The sequence below is a fragment of the Coffea arabica genome, chromosome 8c (genome assembly GCF_036785885.1).
Source record: "Coffea arabica cultivar ET-39 chromosome 8c, Coffea Arabica ET-39 HiFi, whole genome shotgun sequence".
Lineage (NCBI taxonomy): Eukaryota > Viridiplantae > Streptophyta > Magnoliopsida > Gentianales > Rubiaceae > Coffea > Coffea arabica.
In genome coordinates, this window is record NC_092325.1 from 25767989 (window position 1) to 25785622 (window position 17634).

At 43.7% G+C, this 17634-nt stretch overlaps 1 non-coding gene across 1 annotated transcript; it reads right to left on the reverse strand.

Moving 5' to 3' along the window:
• Positions 1–16352: 16352 nt before the first annotated feature.
• Positions 16353–16460, reverse strand: LOC113707518 (small nucleolar RNA R71). Its single transcript, XR_003452246.1, has one exon. It is a non-coding gene; the product is annotated as a small nucleolar RNA R71 (small nucleolar RNA).
• Positions 16461–17634: the final 1174 nt, after the last annotated feature.

Sequence of the window (17634 nt, forward strand, 5' to 3'; positions counted from 1 at the left end):
TCACTTCCTTTGCTGATATGTTGTGAACTATGGAAGGTGAGAAACAAGGCTGTACATGAGAACATTGTGGCATCTCCAACCCAACTCTGCCACCAAGTTTGTTGGTCGCTAAACGTCATTGGTACCATGGTTCAAAGTCGTGGTCGTAGTCCAGACCGTTCCACATCGGTCTCAGCATATCAGTCGCGGGCTCCACGAGACGCAAAATTTTAAAATATTTAATATTCTAAAATTTGTAAAAAATATGATAAACAAAAACAATTTAAAAATAGTAAAAAATAAAAATAAAAATTTGAATTGACTCGGGGCGACTCGGCTATTTTTATCTATCTTGAAAATGTCTTGGACGAGTTCTCGACGATTCATTATCTCGGAGTTATCTCATCCCGATAGCAGATCGTAAAACTCCGTTCTAGTTACGACTCAGCCGAGTCGTCTCGGTCTCGACCGAGTCTTTGAACCAAGATTGGTCCAGCTTACCCTTTTGCCCTTTCTGGCTCGGAGGATGTCTCTCTACCACTCTTGGGATTACCAACCTTTTCTAGGCAGCCCCAAACACAAAACAAATCTGACATTAACCTGGTCCTTGCCGCCTTTCCCTTACGTCAAGCTCAAAGTGGATGGCCCCTCGCTTGGGAACCCAGGGATTTCGGGAGTGGGAGGCATCATTCGAGGCCACCATGGCCAGGTAAAGGGGGCTTTCTCCTCCTCCTACGGGTTTCACATTGAGGATGCTCACCTCGGCCATCGTAGAGGCCGAGGTCATCTTATGTCATCCTCATATAGGCCGAGATGATGTCTCCTAGACACAACCCCCGGGGTTCGGCCAGATCTCAGGTCCACAGCATGGATGACCTCTGTACTTTAGGCATTCCACTTCGGTTGCACGCTGATGATGTCAACCTGACACAATATAGACCCAGTGCTTTATCTGAAAAGCACCTGATGCTTTTAATGGCTACTGTACAGGACTCTTTGTCAGCATGTCCAAACTGCTACCGTGTCAGAGAGACCTCCTGGTAGGGGACAGAGCTGTAATGGTCAGGACGTGGGTCCCACTAGCATGAGCCCTCTGTCCTGTCTTCCATTCCTGCCCAATAAATACCCCCCATTCACTCCCAACAAGTAAGACTATTGTCACATTCTTACTGTTCATTACTCATTACTCTTTCTATATACTGATTTGATCGTCGGAGTGATCCCAGGGGAGAAGCCCCGCCACTCACTTCGGACAAGCGAGTTCACCATACCTCCTTTGAGAGAAGACTGATTCCGGTCGGTTCTACTACCCACCAGAAATCACTTCTTCAATTGGCGCCGTCTGTGAGAACGAGATTACTTCTAAATGAGACCTACGCGCTCCAGAAGCCGGAGAGTTCCCTCAACCCGGGCTGGGCAAGCCTCAGCTGCTCAACAAGGTCACATCTCAGAGGAACAAGGGTCCCCGAGGACCCAACCAGCTAACGAAGACGCCATCGATGGGATGGCAGAGTTCGTGGCGGACAATCCCTGCATTTTCGAAGAACTAGGGAGGTACTTCAAGAGGCAAGGAAAAGAGAAGGTTGGATCCTCCAAGAGGAGACCAACGAAGTCGCCTGAGGTGTCCTCAGGTGAGAACTCTGACGATGGGCACCTCTCTCGGAGTACCTCAAGGCGCGCCTCTTCCAAGGCGACCTCCAAAATTGTCTCTATTTTCCGGGCGTTTTCCCGGGGTTTACTGGGAAGACAAGCTAAGGATATGTCTCGGTGCCCTGAGGGGCTAGTAGCCGATTACATGAGAGATCCGCCCTTTACCGATGACATCAATGGGGAAATGGTTTCCCCTAACTTCAAGCTCCCAGTATTACAACCCTACGATGGCCAGGATGATCCCAAGGATCACCTCCACACATTCATCTCGGCATTCCGCTTCTACTGCATCCCCGACGCCGTGATTTGTCGAGCTTTCCCCATTTTTCTACAAGGGACAGCTCAAAAATGATTCTGGGGTTTGAAACCAAGGAGCATTTCCTCACTGGACGAGTTGGTGGACAGGTTTATTCACCGCTTTGTATCGTCTCGCCCAGTCACGAAGACTTCAGCCTACCTCTTGAACCTACAGCAGGCTCCCGAGGAGTCATTGCGCTTGTATGTGCAGAGGTTCAATGAGGAAAATGTGCAGATACCTGATCAAAATGAGCAGATAACCATAGCTGCCTTCACCAACGGATTGATCGCAGGGATCTTCCACACCGAGATACATCAGAATTACCCCCGCTCACTTCGGGAACTTTGGGAACGGGTAGACCAAGGAATCAGAAGTAAGGACCTAAACTGTATGAAGCAGGAAGCCCAAGCAACCCGTACTGGGCAAGAGTCCTGGAGGAAAAAAGAAACCGGCCAAATCGAACAGGACCCCAGTGGCTTGTCGAATCAATTTTGAGATCGCCGGAGTGTCATTGACAGGATCGTGAATGGGAGATTGTCCACCTCGGACGCCGAGCTAACTCCACTCAATTCTAGTCGGTCTCATATTCTGGCTGTAACGAGGCAGAATCACCTCGGCCGAGCCCCTCCTGAGATTGTGGGAAGAAGGGAGAAGCGGAACTCCAGCCTCTATTGTGCATACCACCGAGATGTTGGATACGAGATCGAGGACTGCAACGATCCGAAAAGAGAGATCGAGAACCTGATTAGACAGGGATACTTGAAACAATTCGTCCGCAAGGATGGAGGCTTCAACCGAAGTGCCTCCCACCGAGATAACCGAGGCCCTCGCCGGGAGGACAAGCGAGACACAAAGAGTCACTGCCGTGGGGCCGAGGACTACAGGGAGGACCAGCGGCCTCTGCGAGACGGGTCCCCGGGCTACGGCCCTAATATCGCCGGAGTAATTAACACAATCACGGGTGGCCCGACGGGAGAAGACAGGCAGAACTCCCAGAAACGGACCTACCGTCAAGTCGGTCTGGAGGCTGCCGAGCCGAGCTCCAGGTTATCCGAGATGATTACCTATGGTCCCAACGACCCTGTCCCTGTTGCCTCCAGTAACCACGAATCTCTCGTGATTGAAGTTCTCACCAATAATTACATAGTCAAGAAGGTCTACGTTAATCCCGGCAGCTCGGTAGACGTCTTGTACTACCGAACCTTCGAAAACTTGAAATTGACCAGAGAGTAGCTCACCCTTGTCAGGACCCCCCTCGTCGGTTTCGGGGGACACGTGGTTCACCTAGAGGAAATGGTATCCCTGACGGTGACTATTAGGCGTCACCCCCGCTGCCGGACTGTACCCACTAGCTTTGCGGTCGTTAGAACAGATTCCCCGTACAACATGTTAATAGGTCGGCCCAGGCTCAACGCCTTGAGAGCTGTGTACTCCACCCACCACCTGAGTTTCAAGTTCCCGACACCAGCGTGGGTGGCCAAGGAGAGCAGTGACGTGAACGCCGCCCGAGAATGCTACCTCGCTACCATCTAGGTCGCGGTCACTCCCTGAACTGCGTCGAAGGCTGAGGAGAAGAGGCCAACTGTCCTTTCCATAAACAGTATTGATCCTCGGAAGATTGGGAAGCCCAGCAGGCTTGAGCCCGGGGACGAGGTAGAGGAGGTAATTTTGGACAAGGCAAGGCCTGACCAAGTGGTCCAAGTGGGAATGAGCCTCCCCTCGCCCCTAAAAGAAGACATGATCCATCTGATAAAGAACTACAGAGACGTCTTCGTGTGGTCCGCTGATGAAGTGGTCGGAGTGCCTCCCGAATTCATGATTCACCAGCTTAACGTCAATCCACAGGCCCGTCCTGCAAGACAAAAACTTAGGCACTTCGGCCCCGAACGCAGCAAGGCCATATCCGATGAGGTCGACAAGCTCTTGCCCGCCAAGATGATCCATGAAGTCCAATAACCCACCTGGTTGTCCAACCCTGCCATGGTCAAAAAGGACACCAGTGGGTGGAGAATGTGTGTGGATTTCACCGACCTTAATAAGGCTTGTCCCAAACATTATTACCCGCTGCCAAGGATAGACGCTCTTGTCGACTCGGCAATGGGACATGAGATCCTCTGTTTCCTGAATGCTTTCAAGGAGTACCATCAAATAGAGATGAGCGAGGAAGACCAGGAAAAAACATCTTTCTACACCGACCGAGGTGTCTACTGTTACACCACAATGCCGTTCAGGTTAAAGGACGCTGGGGCGACCTATCAAAGGTTGGTCAACCGTCTCTTCAAGAATCAGATTGGCCGCAATGTGGAGGCCTACGTAGACAATATCCTCACCAAAAGTCTAACCACCTTGGCTTTCTTGTTAGATGTGAGGAAGGTCTTCAGTATCCTGCGGGATTCAAGGATGAAGTTAAATCCTAAGAAGTGCGTCTTCGGTGTCATTTCGGGAAAATTCCTGGACTATTTATCTGGTTTCCCTCCGGAGAATCGAAGCTAACCCTGATAAGGTCAAGACCATCCAGGACATATCCCCACCTCGAAACTTCCGAGAAGTTTAGAGGCTAAACAGGCGCTTGGCCGCATTGAACCACTTCCTGTCTCAATCTGCTGAGAAGGCCTTACCCTTCTTTAAGGTGTTGAAGAAGGCCGACCAGTTCGCCTAGACCGAAGAATGCTAGCAAGCCTTCGACCAATTGAAACAATATCTGTACCACCTTCTCACTCTCGCTTCACCTCGGCCCGAGGAGAAACTGTACCTCTACCTCTCCGTGGCTGACGAAGCTGTCAGCACTATGCTCATCCGATACGAGGGCACTCAAGTGCCCGTTTACTTTGTTAGTCGAGTTCTCCGCGGGCCGAAAATTTGGTATACCCAGGTGGAGAAACTCGTGCTAGGATTAGTCCATGTAGTTCGACGGCTGAATCCTTATTTTCTAGTTCATCCCATCTCCGTTAGGACAGATCAACCTATTCGACAGATATTGATGCGTCCCGAGACTTCCAGACACCTTACCAGGTAGGCTGTCGAATTAGGAGAGTACGATCTGTCGTATGAGCCACGCATTGCCATCAAAGCTCAAGCATTAGTAGATTTTCTTGCCGAACTCACCTTCTCGGAGAGCCAAGACACCACTTCCGCCACCACCAAAGCGTCCGAGCTATATTTATGGATGTTGTATGTGGACAGATCTTCTAACGGAGATGGCAGTGCCACAGGATTGCTCCTGGAGAGCTCCCATGGAGAAGTGTGCTCATACGCCCTCCGTTTTGATTTCCCGACCACCAATAATGAAACCGAATACAAGGCTCTGATTGCAGGACTTCAGTTAGTCCGCAGACTTGGTGCTCAGCGGATCCATGTCCCAGTGACTCCCAACTTGTTTTATGCTAAGTACTTGATGAATATGAAACCAAGGATGAGACCATGCGGCGGTATCTCTCCAAAGTTCACCAACTCACTGCATACTTCGAATCTTTCGAAATCCAAAGAATACCCCGGTCGCTGAACAGGCGGGCTAACGCCTTATCCCGACTAGCTTCCACATCATTTTCCGACCTCAACAAAGCGGTCTTAGTGGAAGTGCTGAACGAGCCAGGATACATGGAAGGGACGGCCTGCCCCATGCACCCGGGAGGCACATGGATGAGCCCATTCATCCTATTCTTAAGCCAGGGAATCCTTTCCAAAGATCGAGCCGAAGCAAGAAGAAACCAACGCAAAGCTGCTCGGTACGCACTCCACGATAGAGAGCTGTATAAACGATCCTACCTTGGCCCGTAGTTGAAATGCATTACACCCGAGGAAGGACGCCAAGTCCTACACGAGGTACATGAAGGCCTATGTGGGGTTCATGTCGGACACAGGATGTTGGCCAAGAAGGCCCTATTTCTCGGGTATTTCTAGCCTTCTGTTCGACAAGATGCCCAAAACCTCGTTCTCGACTGCCCTTCCTGCTAGGTCCATGCCCCCGAACGCCACCAGCCCTCATACATCATAGTCCCTATCACTTCACCCTGGCCATTTGAGCAGTGGGGGACAGACATCATCGATCCCTTCCCTAAAGCTGTCGGAGGGTATACCTTCCTTGTAATCACCGTGGACTACTTTTTCAAGTGGGTCGAGACCGGGACTCTAAGGACCATCACAGGGCTGGCGGTTCAAAAATTTTTCTGGAAATGCATTGTTTGCCGTTTCGGCATACCTCAGGTTATCATTTCAGATAATGGGAGGCAGTTTGCTGAGAATCCGTTTAAAAGTTGGTGCGAGGACCTCAGCATCAAGCAATACTTCACTTCGGTAGGCCACTCCCAACCCAACGGTCAAGCAGAAAATTTCAACCGAACTCTCTTGTATGGCCTTAAGACCCGACGACACCAAACTGGATCATCATGGGTAGAAGAACTCCCCAGTGTCCTGTGGTCTTATCGGACTACGCTGAGATCGGCCACACAAGAGACTCCTTTCTCCTTAACGTACGGCTCTGAAGCAGTCATCCTAGCCGAGATCCTGACACCTAGTCCTCGGATCGCGGTCTATGCAGCCGAGGCAAATGAGAGAGAAAGAATGATGGACCTCGACCTCGTCGAAGAAAAAAGAAATGTCATCTCGGCCCGGGTGGTTTCATACAAAAACACCTTGGCCCGTTACAATAATGCCTACGTGAAACATCGCTGATTCCAACTAGGAGACTTGGTTCTCAGAAAAAACTCAGTCAGCCAAGCTGAACCGCAAGGGAAACTATCCCCTAAATGGGAGGGCCCTATCGAGTTGTGAAATCTAACCTAAATGGGTATTGTAAACTAAGCTACAGAGACAGTTCTCTAGTGCCAAGGACTTGACATGCCGAGAACCTTAGATTGTATTATGCTTGAGAATGTTAACAAGTTGTGAATTGAGTCACTTCGTTATTTTTTAATACCTTGATACCACATATCCACTATTAAAAAATAAAGGGGACAAGCAGGGGACGAAGCGAGAAAGTAAAAGAGCCGAGATGAGAAGAAATAGAAAGTTCATTTCATGAAAAGGACATTACAAAAAGAATAAAATAACTGAGGTCAGGAGCGCTACTAAGCACCTCCCGCCTCGATATTCTCTTAACACCCACTAGCCTAGACCCCGGTCTCGGCTCCCTCTTGGTCGGTCTTCTCGCCGGTCTCTCCTACGCCGGGATGAGGTTCTCCTCCTCCTTCGTGCTCCTCGCTGGTCTTCTGCCCAGCCTTTTCCCGCTGAAATTAGCCTCTTCTCCTCCCCCTTCCTCCTCGAACACCTCATCGAGCTCGGATAGCTATTTGTTGAATTCGTCCCAGACCTCGGCCAGGTTTCGCCCAGTTTGGATGCCTTCGGCCATCCGATCGCACAGTTCCTTGGAGTCCTTGTTGTAGTTGGCCTTATTCTTCAAGGACTCCAAGGCCTCGGAGGAAAGGTGAGGAGCAGTCTCGTCAATGGCAGGTGTGTAGCTGAACATAAAGCTCAGCATGATCAGTTCTCCGAGGTCTTTGGTGAAAGCCTCGAACCTCCGCAAAGCCTCCACTGCCGAGGTTTCAGCATCCTTAACCGAAGGTCTCGGACCTCCGGAAAGCCTCCACCGCCGAGGCTCCAGCACCCTCGAGTGCCTACTCGTGGGACTTCTTCACCTCGTCCTCCGTTTTTTGCTCCTCCTCGAGAGCTGATCTGAGGCTATTTATGGTAGCCTCGATCTCCTCCTCCTTCACTTCAACTTGCTACAGCCGACTCTGAAACTCGGTTTTCTCGGACTCTGGCACTGCTAGCTGCTTCTCTAGCTTCTCTATTTTATCTTATATCTTGCTGGAGTCTTGCTCTCGACCAGGCCACAATATCACTGAGCCATCTCGATCACAAAGGTTGTGGTGGACGCCGTGGCCACCATGATGCTTTGGACCACTTCGGCTGGAGTCAGTTTCCTCGTAAATTCCACGTCCGTCGGCAAGCTTGATTGCATTACCAACTTCTGCGTGACCCGAGGCTGGGTGCACCTGTCGTTGACCGAGAGCTTCTAACTCGGACACCAATGCTCGCCGGGACGCATCTTGTCTCCCCCAAGAAACACAGGAGGGCTATGGAAACAGTTCCATAGTGAGGACCCCGTGACCGGATTGACTAGGAGCCTCAGCTATTTGCCTCGGCCGTGAGGAGGTAAAGCAACTGTGACTCCTTGAGTTACCGCCCCTTTTGGTGCTGATGAGGTGGAATCCATAGCTGCTGCAGCCGAACTGCTCTTGGCTGCCGTGGCCGAGGTGCTCTTGGCCACCTTAGCCTTGACAATTGGCCCTTGTGGTTTCTTCTTCGGCGGTGGTGTCGATGTCTCATCCGAGCTCTTCCGTTTCGGCCTCTTGGCCACCTCTGCCGAGCAGGAGGTTAGGATATCAGATAGTCTAACCACTGCACAAGAAGCAAATATTATTATTTGTAACAATCGAAGTGAAAAGAAAGCTAAGAAAGAAAAGTTACAAGGCTTCGTAAGTCTAATGGAAAAGAAGGGAGACTTCTCAGGATCGATCACGACTCGGCTAAACCCCGTGTCGACCAATACTGCCACAGGGTAGTCCTAACAATTGATCTGAATCCCTGACCCCATCAGCTTCCGAAAGGCCTCTTCGTTATAATCCTCCGGGGAAGGGTCGGCTTTCGACTTAAGCGGCCTCCACCAAAAACCCCAAGGGAAGTCCCCGACGGTGACGAAGACGAAGTCGCGCTTCCAATTCTTTATCGAAGTGGGAGCGTTGACCACGAGCTTTGGCATAGAATTGTTCCAGTTGCAGATATAGAACCATCCCTTATCCATCCCCACGCGCCTTGAAGGTGTAGCACCGGCAGAAAAGATTAATGGTAGGGGTCATTTCTTGATGTTGGCATAGCATCTCGAACCCCACCAAAATATGGACCGCGTTCGGGATGAGCTGAGTGATCTTGATGACAAAGTGCTGGAGTACGTCCCTGAAAAACCTCGACGTCGGCATCCTCAGCCCGGCCTCCAGCTGCTGCAAGTAGATCGTCACTGTGCCCATTGGTGGCCTTTCGGCCGAGTGGGTCGGTCCTGGCGATTTGATGATGTACCCCGCCCCGAAGGGGTATTTCCTTATCACCTTCTCGGCCATCTCTCTTCCGACGCGGCTCCTGAACATTGGCATATTGCTGAAGTCAATGTTGGAGATGTCTATCGAAGCGACTGGCTCCAGCATGCCCTCATCGTGGGGGATTTCGGTTCCGAGATCATCATTGTATACGACCTCGGAACCACCCTCGCTCATCTTGGAAGATTCCTCTTCCGGGGCGGTCTTGGCAGTCTCTTCCTCGGTAGTTTCTTCCGTTGCACCGGACGTTGACTCCTCAGAACGGGACGAGGTCTCGTTTTCTGAGGGGTCGGTCCTTTCCTCGACTTGGTAGCTCAGCGTCACGATTTCTTTATGGGTTTTAGCCGTTCTAGTCATGTATGAAAGATGAGATGAAAAGAAAAATACTTACTATTGACTAAGGAATCGGACGAGAACAAAGGCCTCGGCTCAAGGAACTGATCTCGGCAATGCTCACAAATTTGCAAGTTTGATGCGAAGATGGAAAATGATGGGTAGTGCGGTGAAACGGACCCCTATTTATAGGGGTTAGAGGGAATCCGAAGAGGCGGCAAGAATGCGAAGAGGCGGTCACGTTCAAATTCAAAAGGACGTCTCTCTCTCGCTTTCTTCATTGATGTCCCATCCTTTCAACTGACACCCCTCTCTGCACGAAGCGTCTCACTACCTTATAACATGACGGTTACCCATAACCGTTCTGCTCACCACCTCCTCTCAACTGACCTGCCCACGTGTCACACCCCCTCATCTTCCGGAACAGGTTCAGATCCCAAAATCTGAAATTCTTCAGCACAAGGAAGCCGCGGTACCCCATGAGCCCCTGTGCTCCCGAGGCTTGGGGGCTTATTGAGGATGCTCACCTTGGCCGTCGTAGAGGCCGAGGTCATCTCATGTCATCCTCATATATGCCGAGATGATGTCTCCTAGACACGACCCCCGGGGTCCGGCCAGATCTCAGGTCCACAGCATGGATGACCTCTGTACTTTAGGCATTCCACTTCGGTTGCACGCTGATGATGTCAACCTGACACAATATAGACCCAGTGCTTTATCTGAAAAGCACCTGATGCTTTTAATAGCTATTGTACAGGACTCTTTGTCAGTATGTCCAGACTGCTACTGTGTCAGAGAGACCTCCTGGTAGGGGACAGAGCCGTAATGGCCAGGACGTGGGCCCCACTAGCATAAGCCCTCCGTCCTGTCTTCCACTCCTGCCCCATAAATATCCCCCATTCACTCCAACAAGTAAGACTATTGTTACATCCTTACTGTTCATTACTCTTTACTCTTTCTATATACTGACTTGATCGTCGGGGTGATCCCAGGGGAAAAGCCCCATCACTCACTTCGGATAAGCGAGTTCACCATACCTCTTTTGAAAGAGGACTGATTTCGGTCGGTTCTACTACCCACCAGAAATCACCTCTTCACACACAAATATGGAAGCAGAGGCTATGGCACTCTTGGAGGGCCTTCGGCATTGCAAAAACTTGGGATCGACAAAAGTGATTGTGCAAATGCTCAAATCAGTAAACCACACCTCACCTTCACCATGGAGGATTGACGGTGTCTTAAGGCAAATACGACTTGAGTTAGCCACAGCTGATTTGGCTACAGGGAGATTAATTCAGCAGCTGATGAACTCGCAAAGCACACGGCTAATACCAGGCAATCTGCCACGTATGGTGCAACAATGCTCCCAAAAGGTGTAAAAGGCATTTCTAGCTTGGAAATTAGACAGTTTCCTTATATTCAATCACGGCATGTCTTCTATAATTCGGCTATCAATAATTAATAAAATTCATAGTTTTAAAAAAAATTAACAAATTGAAGAATAGTTGGATTTGTTGTATATATATCACGAAGCTTTAGTTATCTTAATTGGCTTTCATAAGCTTGATATTCTAAAAGGTTCATTGAAGTATTAGGAATATGATTTCTCATGTTGAGTATTCAGCAGTTGCTAAGCAACATAATGTATAGATAGGTTAGTATACGTTTTGAAAGAGGAAAGTGTGTTCCTCATTTTGCCTATGCTCGTATTTGTAGCGATTTTGAACAATTATTTTACTTCTTTATTTTAGTGCTTCTTTTATTTTCTTGGAACCAAAAATTTGTATTTTTTCCAAACACAATGCATAGATTCATACATATTTCATAACATGCATATCATCTTTGCATGAACACACAAAATATTGCCATCTCTAGATTTCTTACAGACTAAAAAAAACTATTCACAAATCATCCAACTATTGCTCAAACCATAGTCACACATAAAAGTTTTCCCTAACTAAATGAGACTATAACTTTATCAAGTGCATCTGCTTTTAGTAAGTGCTTTAAAAATACTAAATCTTAATTTTAAAATCTTACTAGATCTATTTCTCATAGCCAAACCTATATTCTCACAAAATCTAACAATTTAGACACCTATTTAGACATGTGTGAGCTAAAAACTAGTATGTAATATAGTGTAGGAGCTCAACACAAATACAAATGGGAGCTTTATTGAAAAAGAATGCTTATTTGCTTTTTATATTATCAGATTTTTACACCCTTATTTTGTCATAAGAAAGAAAGGGATATTCAAGACTCTAGAATTCAAAATTTTTTACGAGTTTTCATGATGAATAAAAAACAATAATAAAAGAATTAATTATAACTTGTTGGTCCTAGAACAACCTTAACAATTTGAGAACAATTAAATTCAAGAATAATAGCTTCACTAATTCATCCAGCAATAACATCAAATAGAGAATGACAAAGAAAAGTAAAGAGATTAGGTAAAGAAAATGCAAACACAAGTAATTAATAGTTGTTTGACTACTCTCCTTGGTGCCATCTCCACTCGCAAGTTTCTTCCGAGTCACGGTATTTTTTCACTATGTGCCTTTTCCAAAAGGTGAGGCACAATCTAATACAACTTGAAGATCAATCTTGCTTCTTTGAATCTACCAATTCCTTTTGAGCCAAAACTTTTACATTTTTTTCAAGAATAATATAAATGTGTTATAAGTGAGGATGACTTTCTCCAAATGGAAAGCCTTATACAACACACAGATTGATTGTAATACAAGAACAACAATAATCTAGTAGTGTGGATTGTACAAATAACAGTGCACATACACCCTCCATGGTGTTGATGTACAATTGAAACTCTAAAGGAATGAATAAGCACGTTTAACCTCTTGAATTTATAGTAAGAATGAAAGGAATTAACTTGTAAGCTCTTAGATATGTTCCTCCACTTGTTAAAGCTGATTCTTGAAGATGTGATCTTTTATAGATGCTTATTACTTGCTCTCAACATTGAAAAATATAGCTATTAAAAACTAGATGTTAGGCCGATCAAATAGGTAAACCCTTGCAATTATATCCAAACGTGTGTCCGAACAAAGATACCAAACTCTCTATCTTTGCTTCAAACAGCTAAATCAATAAACTACATCAAAATCTCTTTTTCTAAAGAACACATATATCCTTTTGGCTCATTCTTATTTTCCTTCTCTTTTTCAATAATCCATTCCTGTTCCCTTAAATGTATGTTATCATATTACTCAATTAAGCCATTTGTCTACTTTATTATATATTTTGTTAATCATTAAAACTAAAGGATTTAAGGACCTTGTGGTCTTCATAGTTAACCCCCCTAAAAGTTGAGATTATTTACATTTGGCCCCTTGAACAGAATCAATAAGCATTTTACCTAGAAAAAATTCTTTTGTATTTTAAGGGAAAATATTTGACTTTTAATTCCAAAAGTTATTCAGTTTTAGTTATTGACTTTGAACTACTTTATCATTTATTGAATTAAATTCTTTTTAACTTGCTTCTAGTATCATTTACCAATCTATTATTTTTATTTTTGAAAATACTGTAACCATAACTTTTGGAAGTACAAAAGTGTTTTCGTATTTAGAAAATAATTTTGATAAAAGCAATAAAAAATCCTAATATTCAAACTACTTCCAAGTTATAATGATAACAAATTAATGATAAAAATAGGGATTAATATTTGTGATTGAGTGTTCTTTTTATTAGTTAAAGTTTGTTCGAATCTTTAAAATTACAGAGTACAATTGGGACCAATGAGAGCAGATTAAAAGAAAGAAGAAACCAAGCACTACCACTTATTCAGATAAAAAAGGTAAGGATTGAGATTTTGGATGCAAACTTCAAAGGAAAGTAGAGGTGTATTTTGGCTATTTAGACATAGGTAAAAACATAGTTTTTTTACAATACTTAAAACTAATGCATGGATGCATTAAGAAAGGTTTTGGTTATCCGAACTATATAATTGCTTACTTTTAATAGCTAAATTTTTAACCCTAAGAGCTCTACTTTTTTCACCTATTAAAAATCAATTGTGTCCAGAGTAAATTAGGCAAAACAAATCATCACATTTGTGAGCTAAACAAGTGTTGTTTTCATTAGGAGAGTGACTTTGCAACAAAGTGAGGTTACTTTGCGAGAGCATAAAAGTCTTGGATCAATTAGAACAATTGTATTTAGTGTGAGCCTGACTGAATTGCATTTGTTCAAATGTCATTGTCTCGCCAACTTTTGAGGAGACACTAACTGGAATAAACACCAAATATTGATGTGGCTTAGGAGCGAGTCTAAGCACCAAGGAGGATAGTTGAACTAGTATAAACTATTTTGAGTTTTGCTTCTCTCTTTTACTTTTTAATTTCTAGTTACTAATACTTAATTATTGATTAGTTTGAGTTAATTGCTTATTGTTTGTTTTGAATTTTTCAAATTGTTAAAAAGTATATTAACCTAATTTGTCCTTTTCATAGGTTGCACAAGACCAATAAATAGCATATTGTTTTCATTAAACAAGCTAATTATGCAAGCCTTACACAACACACGAAGGCATCTAAAACGTTGAAAATATATTAAGTCAGATATTGTTTGACAAGTATTATATATAAAGGTATTGCTCAGAAAGTAATACAAAGAAGTTGACAAGAAAACATATATAATGGAATAATTGCTAAACATCATAGTTGTTGAGATACAGCGTAGCTAGTTTATAGGGTATAATTTGTAGTCCATTTATATGAATTATATTATTTGAGCTTCATTTTGAATGAAAACTACTTAATTTTGCTATTATATTGTTTTAATAGGTCAAGAGCTCAATTGGAGAGAAAACGGACCAAAAATGTGGCAAGAAGAGTAATGGAAGAAGAGAACATCAAGAGTAAGGGGTTTGGTAGGATTGACAAGTTTCAATATTTTGACAATCATCTAAGCTACCAAGATTGGATTGAGATGACTCTTGATTCATTTTGAAACTAAGAGAACGCTCTGCAATTCTTATAAGACATTAAAGTCTGGTTCTCACGGTTCATAACCAAAAGTCCAAATTAGTGAAGTATAGTTTTGCTATAATGCTCTTCTAACCAGTTCCAAGTATTTTGAGCATATCTTAGTGTCCAAATCTCCAAATGACATGATTCTTGTGGCATTGAAAGCTAATTTAAAGGGCTACCACTTTCATGTTTTGAGTAAGAGTTGCTTCGGCCTCATTAATAGAGATTTTTGGCTTCAAAGTGGATCCAGGCACATATTCCATGAGATCCGTCCGTGGATCTGTTATAACTTGTGCCGGTGTTGATTTCGATCTTCTCGCCAGTGTTTTTTTGGGTGCTTACTAGAAAAAATGTGCAAAAACAATTGTTTTTCAATTCCAATATGCCCAACCCTACCTTATTTGGGATATTACTCTAAGAAACTATACATAGGGGCTATCTAGGACGTTTTTATGGGTGCAAAACATTAGTCTAGCTTAGTTTCAACATCTTTTCATAGTTTATTCTTGAGAGATCAAGATCAAAGCGAATCAAGGAGCATGCAAGGAGAAGATTGGAGCAAGAAATTGAGAAGTTTTCTTACTCTTTTTCTCATATTTGCAGCAACTCTTTGAATTCTTGGTTTCAATTTTCTAATTATGACGAACTAAACCTCTTCTAGGGTTAGGGTTTTATGAAAGAAATTTGATTTATTCTTCTAATTAAATTCTTGACTTTTGCTATATCTATTTTGTTCTTAATTACATGTTTATGCCTGATCACCATGAACATGATTTTTGGAATTGTATTGAATTAATGAAAGAGATACTACCGCGCAATAAATAGATAAACATATTTAGTCTAATCACGAGAGTAGGTTAAGGATTTGTATGATGCACTTGTGTCACTAAAGTTCTTAAAGGGTTTAATAGAATACTTGTGATCTTCAAAGAGACGTAGGATTTAATTAGGCACACTTTAGATATATCAAGAGATAATCTAGAATGCAAATGTGTGATGTGTTCATAACTTGGCAAGAAAATAATTGAAAATTTTAGTCAAGACTCTGGAGAAAACCTGAATCCTAGACTTTCACAACTATTGTTTTATCACCCAATTTTTTTAGTTAGATTAACTATGAGATCCTCATCAATAACAAATTCTCTGTGATTTAACTCTTTTGTATCAAAATAATTAAAGTAGGATATCAACTCATCCTTGTGGGTTTGACCCCTAAAATACACCAGGTGATTTTATACTATGATTGACCCTATATACTTGCAAGAATCTATCGATCAAGTTTTTGGCGCTGTTACTAGGGACAACAATTAATTTCTCTACTTTAGTTATTTCTCTTTTTATCTTTGGTTTTGTTTTATTTTTTCTTATCTCTAGTTCTTTACTTTATTTTTGTCCTCTTGCGTAGGTACTTGGTGTATGACCTGATTGCAAAAGGGTGATTTGGTGTACGATTTTGAAATTGAAAAAACTATAAAGTACTACAAGAAACAAATGCATTTGCATAAGCCGACATCACAACTATCATCACCTGATATTCATATCACAATTGAGTTGGCAGGTTTAGCAAGTTTAGATGAAGAAACAATGGCAGAAAAGAATCGTGGCAATAATAACAACAATAATAATTAGCAACTTGTATCACCCGTAGCTTCACCTGCTACAATTCATTTGGGGGACATCTAGCACCTCATAGTTTAGCATCCCTACACTGAATCAGGTCGAGTGAAGGGGCAATAAATTATGAGCTAAAGACCATACATTTCAACATGCTACCTGCTTTTTATGGTCTAGCTCATCAGGATCCACTCACCATCATCCGAAAATTTTATTCCATGGTGCATCTTTTCCATTAAATGGGCTATCTAAAAATGAATTGTGATTGAGGTGTTTTCCTTATTGTCTTAGTGATCATGCAAAGTCATGGCTTTTAAATTTACCAGAGGGATCTTTGGCAACGTGGGAAGATGTGTACAATATTTTTATGACCAAGTATTACTCACCACAAAAGACTATTGATTTGCAAAAAAAATTCTGCATATTTTCTCAAATGGAGGGAGAAGCCATTCACGAAACTTGGGAATGATTTAAGTTGCTGCTCAGTCAATGTCCTCATCACCAATACCCTTTGGCTCTACAAGTGCAGTTTTTCTATGATGGGCTAACTTTCATGACCAAAAATATGGCAGACTTTGTAGTAGGAGAGTACGTTGGGGACAAGACTCCGAAAGAATTAGTTAGAATTTACGAGTTGCTATCTAGTAACTATCAATGAAAGGCGATTTGGGGTAAGAGACCAAGTGTACATGAACTATCTATACAAAGAAATTTGGGTTCACAAGTGGCTGAGTTAAGTAAACAAATACAACAAATGCAATCATTGCTTGCCCATGGAATTCACCAGTCAGAGCCTTGTACTAATTGTAACACATACAGCATACAATTGTGGGCTGCTATAATAGAAAGCCCTTTACTATGGTGGAGGATGTTAATTTCGATGGAGCTTATGGAGGTTAGCGAATGTAATAGAGAAATGATACCTTCTCAAACACTTATAATCCACGGTATCATAATCACCCTAATTTTTCATAGAAGGAGCAAGGGAATAAAGCTAATTTTACGGGTCTTCGGTTTTGGGGAGCTATTTATTGATATGTGTGGCGCTTACTCTCCAATTGTCATTTCTTGATTTTGGTTAATGGTCAGCCTTGCGATTTTTTAAAGTCTGCCTGTGGGTTAAGGCAAGGGGATCCGCTCTCTCTAACTCTATTTATCATTGCTGCAGAGGTGCTCTCACGGGACCTTAATGCCTTACTTGATTAACCAGGCTTCAGCCCTTTTTTTTGTAGACAGGTGGTCGAGTCCCATTATGCATCTTGCTTACGCGAACGACATTATTGTTTTCACTCAAGGAGACGCGCGTTCTGTTAAATGCGTGATGAGGGTCCTTCAGTAGTATCAGGACTGCTTAGGCCAACTCATTAATAAGGGCAAGAGTTGCTTTCTCACTTCAACTAGATGCTCTCTGCCCAGGCGTGCATTGCTTGCTAGGGAAACTGGCTTCACATTTAAGCCTTTTCCCGTTAAGTATTTGGGATGCCCTTTATTCCTTGGGAGGAAAGTCGGCCATCTTTTCTCAAAGCTCATGGATTCTATTGCTAGCAGAATAAGGAGTTGGTCATCCAAATGGCTCTCCTTTAGTGGTCGAATGGTTCTGATCAACTCTGTCCTGCAATCAATACCGGTATACCTGCTTTCAGTGTTGAATCCCCTTAAGAGGGTGGTTCATCATATGCAT